Below are 6,825 nucleotides of genomic sequence, written 5' to 3'. Positions count from 1 at the left end.
ATCTTTACATTTTACATCATATTATCAGTTTCATTATACTTTATCCTCATAAATATAGTACACAAAATAAAATCCTTTAGAACAATAATGTACAAGACATGCAATATTGGATTTGTACATTAAAACACAGAATGTGACTAAAACAAGAACTTGTACTAGGCCAAAGTTATTTAACAGAGAGTAGACATTCTAGTGTGAAAGGCAGCTGCAGCACCTGCAACACTGGCAATAGTGTCTAAGATGTGGTGGAATTCTTTTATACTAACCAATTCAGAACTACACAAAGTAAGTACCATCATCCGGACATAGCTGTAGAGTTTTATAGACCATTCCTATGTCTAGCTTTAGGAAACGGATGTTTTACCTATGTCTTATTTTACTGCTTTAATCACAGACTGGATAAAAAGGACAACATGCACAACCCCCAACTAAATTCCTTTTGTAGCCTAGACAGTGAAATGGTACAACAGAAGATTTGTTTTTTGTTTTGTTTTGTTTTGTTTTGTTTTTACAACAGAAGATTTTAAAACTGCAGCTCTTTTTGGATTCCCCAAAGTGTATCTGCTCTCTCCTTCAAACAGGCATCTTCCTCAGGAGTCAGCGTCACCTTCACTGCATCTGAGATTCCATTCTGCACCAAGATGCAAGGAACACTAAGGAATACATCACTGCCCCAGCCTGCGTGGTCTTCAATAAAGACCTAAGGAGGAAGAGTAGGGATGAGAAGGGACAAGAGACGTGGAGAATGGAGACAAGACAGGAGTCTGATCAAGTCTCATTTATTGTAACTTTTCACAAAGCTTATATAGGAAGCTATAAGGGCACCTGCATAAGCAGGGTTGCTATGCATACCTGACCGCTGGCAGTTTATCAGGAAGAAACACAGCTGGGTGGAGTGGCCCTGGGCCAACCTTGCCTGTATAGTATCAGGCAGGCTTTCAAGAAATGGTGTCTCATAGACAACATGGAGCAACTTAGGCCTCAGATCAGAGCTCTCAGGTGTGGCTCCCTACACATCACCTTTCATTCATTCATTCCATAAAGACCGTTAATCATGGTGGAAATTGGATGTACCTGACTAAGATTCTTCATTATACTTTCTGCCAGATCTGCCACAGACAGTCCAATGGCCCAGGAGGTATAGCCTTTCAGTTTGATCACCTCATAGGCACTGTCAGCCACCTGTGTGTGAACCTCTTTCCACTGTTCCTTATCCGAATCAGTACCTAATTCAGGATGCAGATTTTTCAGAGAGACACCAGCCACATTCACCCCACTCCATACAGGTACACTAGAGTCTCCATGCTCTCTAACGACCCAGCCATGGCAGCTCAATGCATGAACTCCTAGCCTCTCCCCAAGTAGGTAATGGAAGCTTGCTGAATCCAGTTTGCATCCACTGCCAATAACACAGTTTTTTGGGAAAGCCACTGATCTTCCAAGCAACAGAGGTAAGGATATCCACAAGATTAGAAACAACAAGTAGCTTGCAGTTTGTGCTGTACTTTACAACATTAGGAATGATAAATTTAAAGATGTTCACATTACGCTGGGCCAAATTGAGACAGCTATCCTCCTGCTGACGTGCTCCCGCTGTGTTAATAACCAGCTTGGAATTTGCAGTTACGTTGTAGTCTTTGTCAGGCACAATTTCTGGTGTTCTAAGGAAAAGGATGTTGGAGATCCATCATCTCTCCCTTTATTTTATCTTCCATGACATCAGCAAGTGCAAGTTCATCTGCTAAATCCTTCATTAAAATACTGATGGCACAGGCCATGCCAAAAGCGCCAACCACGACAACCATAATCTTATTCTTGGGTGTCTGAACTTCTTTAAGAAGATTCTGAACCAGCTGATCCTTGAAAGGAGGCATACCAGATTTGGATGAGGAAGGTACCGGGAATGCACGTCGGGTGGGCTTCGGTGGCACGAGGAGCTGAAATCCTGACTCTGCGGCTGCCAGATTAGGTTTTTAAAATGAACAGGTTGTAGGAGTTTTATGGCCTCTCAAAATTTTGAAAGGATTTTCCTTATCTACCAAGAATACACTTCAAAAAAGTGAGAATGGATATAAGAAGCTAAATTAAAATGCTATTCTAATGATTCAGGAAACGAAGTACTGGGGTTTGTATCGGGGAAAATAATGGAGTGATAGCACTATCATTCTAATGTTGACATGGGCAATGCTCACATAAAATTTGTATGAAAATGTTACAGAGATATTATTTATCATAGCCAAGAGGTAAAACAATCCTAGTGCATATCAACACATAAATGGGCAAAAAGAATGTGGTGAATTAATACAATTAATTACTATTTGTGTATAGAAAGGAAAAATGTTAGCAATATGAATGAACCTGGAGGATAATTATACACATAAAATCAGAGTTCTATTATTCTAGTAGTCTGAATGTCTAGAATAGACAAATTTCTGAACTGGACACAGATTAGTAGTTGCTTAGAGCTGGGAAGGGGAAATGAGAAATATGGAGAGTAAGAGCTAAGAGGTAGGAGTTGTAAAATTCCCTATGGTTATGACTCACAACTCTGTGTATACTAGAAACACTGACTTATATGCATTAAATGAGTAAATCTGGTATATTAATTATTACTCAGATCTGTAAAAAGGATAAAAAATTATATTAGGCATGACGTGTATTACTTTTTTCAAATCTATTTAAGAATACAATGGCCCTTTTACCCAAGAGAAGATTGCTTAACTAAGAGCAAAACCCAGAAAGAACTAGAAAGAGGAAAAGAAAACCATTAGTGGTTTGTTGAGGAAGAAATTCTAGGTGGAATTTGTGTGAGTCTTTCAAATTATCCCACAAACATAATTTGATCAAAGTATCAGGCAACATTTGTCCCAGATGAATTCTAGAAATAGGAGAAATCTACAGAATAAAAAAAAATAATTTTAAAGAAAATTCATTGATTCATTCATTTATTTATGTATTAAATATTTTTTACAGTTATTATGCCTCATCTTGGCATCATTCTAGGTAGTATTGATGGGCAAAATAAGCAAAAATACGAATCATTTGGAGTTTATGGTTTTATGCAAAAATAACAATAGTGTTTAATCTCTGGAGCATATTATAAAAATGGCATTGTTAGGAAAATAATAAAATGAGGTTGGTATAATATTCCATTTCTAAACTTAAATTGAAAGTCCCATAATCTCAATATTAATTTGAAAATTAGCCATTTACTGTAACTCTGATTTAAACAAGCATTGATCAGGAATTAGCTAATAAGTCTACACTATAACCCTTTGTTATAATTCATCCTGTAAATACCATGACTGTGCAATGATGAAGATATATTCTACAATTTAGTTGTTGTTAGGTGTAATACAGTCAACTCTAACTAATAGAAAGCAACTGTTTAAACATAGATTTTAATCTTGCTCTCGCCCACTCCATCCCCACAAAGACTGATATGTGTGAGCCCATTTTTATGGTCACTCTTTCAATCTATCTTATTTTTTTAAAAAATATTTTATGTTGGTTTGCGTACAAAGTTCATATAAATTGTGTTTCACACTATTTCTAATTCACATTGTGTTGCATAAAATCATTTCCATGCATTATGGTTTGCAAAATTCATCACCATTGGATTATTCTCACCATTATCCTTAACTTTTCAGGTCTGTATTGGATCTTTTACATTTACTTGACCCTCTCCTCCCAGCCACCAAATTGGGCAATTCTGTGATTTTGCCCCTACGCATCTTCACTTCTTTGTTCCCCTCTCCCTTCTCCCTTGGTCTCCATACATGTTTTACTAGTTATCCTTCTATTTTTACTACAACAGTCTTATGCAGTATTTGTCCTTACAAGACTGAGTTAGATGTCGTTGCTGTTTTTTTTTAAATCATTGCTCCTGAGTGCTGCATAATATTTTATTGGGTGAATATACCACAATTTCACACTACCAAAAAATAAAACTATATACAATATTCCTCATGAACGTATATGCAATAATCTTTAACAAAATCCTAGACACTAGAATCTTCCAGCTTATCAAAAGCGTAATTCATCATGATCAAGTAGGATTCATAACTGGTATGCAAGTACAGTTCAATATAAGAAAAATAGCCAAAGTAATATCTCACATAAAAAATTATATGATTATCTCAATATATTCAGAAAATAATTTTGACAAAATCCAACACTCTTCTGATCAGAATGCTTAAAAAGACAAAAAAATCAATTTGGCCAAAAGGAGATAAAAATATGTCTACATGCAGATAATATGATAAGTATACATAGAAAACCTGAGATTCACCATGAAAACTGCTGAAACTAGTAGAACAATTCAACACAGCGGCAGGATGAAAAAATCAACATAGATAAATGGTTAGGTTTCTCCATAGCAACAAAAAGAACCTAGAAAAGGAAATTAAAATAATACCAGTCACACGATGAAATAGTTAGGAATAAACACACATAGAGACACAAAAGCTTTTATAAAGAAAATTAAATAATTTTACTATAAAATATAAAAGGCCTTCTAAATGAGTGGAAGAATATACTTTACTCCCGGATGTTGTTGTTGTTGTTAATTGCCATGGAGTTGAGCATGACTCATAACAACTTTGTGAACAAAAGACTTAAAGCTTTCCCAAAACTATCATCATTTCTCCAAATTCATAGAGTTTCTAGAGGCATGTGGTTTAGGAAATGGGTGCCACTTCTGCTTCCAAATACATTTTACAACTGAGAAAACACTGTCCACAATGGGAAACATTTATGGTATTTGGTACCCCAATTGCACAAGGTTCAACATCACAGAGAACCCAGGTTATTTCATACAGAACATCGACAAAGAGTGATGTGTAAAGTGGAAAAGTGTTCCTCCAGATATAGTCTCAGTTAACAGTGGTGAAGTGTTGTTGAGTTGAAAACGACTGAGTGCAAAAGACCAGAATTCTGTTCTATAGCTAACATCATTTCTGTACATTGATAGAGTTTAAAGAGTCTGTAGAGTTTTCAGAGCCATCTAGTTTAGGAAGTGGATGCCACTCCTGATTCCGAGCTTGAATCAATCTGAAGCCTCATCCAAACATTGTACATAATGGATAACATTATGGTATTTGACACAACAATGGAACAATGTTCAGCATCATAGCAACTCCAAGTTTTCCAGTACAGCAATTAGACAAGCGATTGCTGTGTCTTTTAAAGAATATTCATTCTAAAATTAATAAATTTGGCCCTTGGACCTTGGTCCTCAAACCCTACAGGATTTCAAAGCTACACCCTCTAGCAGGCCTCCACCCTTGGTCAAAGGCTCAAGAGCCACCCACTTTTGGGGAGAACAGGAAAGAATAGTAGCACAGATCAAACACAACCCCAAAAACTTCCCTTATGTGACTGCCATCAAAAGGAGACCACCATCCAGATGCTAGCTAGCAGAAGTGAATATTAAATGTACCATGTTTTCTTATCTTAAAACTACTGGTCAACTAACCAATTTCCTGAGTTACATGTCTCTCTCACTGGTTACTTGTAAGTATACATAGACACACATAGCACCAACAACCTCAATCAACATTTTACTATTTAAGGTTTCTCTGTCATAGGTCACACTAACTGTCACTTTGGGAGATATTTGTGCCAATGGAGATTTATCCATTTTAAATCACTAGTCTTTTAAAAACTGTTAGGTTACTAAGTTTATGTTTTCACAGTACTAATTATTAGCATTGAGGACTCTATGAGTCGCCTGAGACTCGATGGCATTTAACAACCATAACATCAACATAGAGAGAGAGATCAGCTGGCCCAGTGGACAGAAGGTGATACTACCAAGCCAAAGGTGGGTGACTTTTAATCTGCAGCCCTCAGGCGTGTCTTTCATTGTTTTTGTTCAGACATTCCTCTAAGTCGTATAGCCCTGGTGTACAAGTTGCCGTACAGTGGTAACTTGTGGTTGCTGTGAGACTGAACACTGTGACACTGATGTGTCAAATGCGTTGATGGCTGGTTACCCAATGCGGACTGAGAGTGAGGTGGAGCTCCCCGATTAAAACAAGCTTGGAAGGAGGAGTGGCATCCACTTCCAAAATAGCTTGCCTCCGGAAACCCTATGAACCTGGAGAGAGGATGAAAGGCACCCAAGCATCGAGGACTCTTCTTGATAGCGTTGCTTTGAGTCGCCTGCGACTCAACAGCATTTAACAACAACTAATTATTAGGGCTTGTTGCTGTGTGCTATCAAGTTGAAACTGACTCTCAGATTATGCTCTAGTGGGTTTTCAGAGGCAGTTAATCACACAGAAGGAGACTGTCCACCCTTCTCCCCCAATGGAGCAGCTGGTGGATTTGAACTGTGTGCCTTTGAAATTGCGGTGCAGCCTCTTACCACTAGGTCACCAGAGCTCCTTTAATAGGGCTTGCTGCTGTTGTTGTGTGTCACTGAGTGGAACCAATTCATAGCTAACCCTCCGGTGGGTTTTCAAAGGCAGTAAATCACATGGGAGGAAATTACTTGTCTTTCTCCTATGAAGCAACTAGTGGATTCAAATTTCATGCCTTTGAGATTGCAGCACAGCTTCTTACTACTAAGCCCCCAGAGCTTCCATAAGTGGATTGAGAAACGAAAAATGTCAATGAAAAATTGTATTTGCTACATACAATTTAGGAATTATACAATAGTCAGTCCTCTGAAGATGTGAGTTCTTCACTTATCATTTCAGGCCACAGAAGATGGTTACATCTACAACCAGGAGAAGATAAAGTAGATGAATGGGATCTTCTAAGACTCAAATCCCTATGCACATCCAAAAACTTCTCCAACAGGATAAAAAGGGAAGCCAC

At 37.7% G+C, this 6,825-nt stretch overlaps 1 pseudogene; it reads right to left on the bottom strand.

The window, feature by feature from the left end:
- Window positions 1-523: 523 nt before the first annotated feature.
- Window positions 524-6,825, bottom strand: part of LOC102850072 — a 9,567-nt pseudogene continuing 3,265 nt past the window's right edge.

Source organism: Elephantulus edwardii, unplaced genomic scaffold, assembly GCF_000299155.1.
Source record: "Elephantulus edwardii isolate Elephantulus edwardi_28Jun2011 unplaced genomic scaffold, EleEdw1.0 scaffold00158, whole genome shotgun sequence".
Lineage (NCBI taxonomy): Eukaryota > Metazoa > Chordata > Mammalia > Macroscelidea > Macroscelididae > Elephantulus > Elephantulus edwardii.
This window is presented reverse-complemented; position numbering and strand designations above follow the sequence as displayed.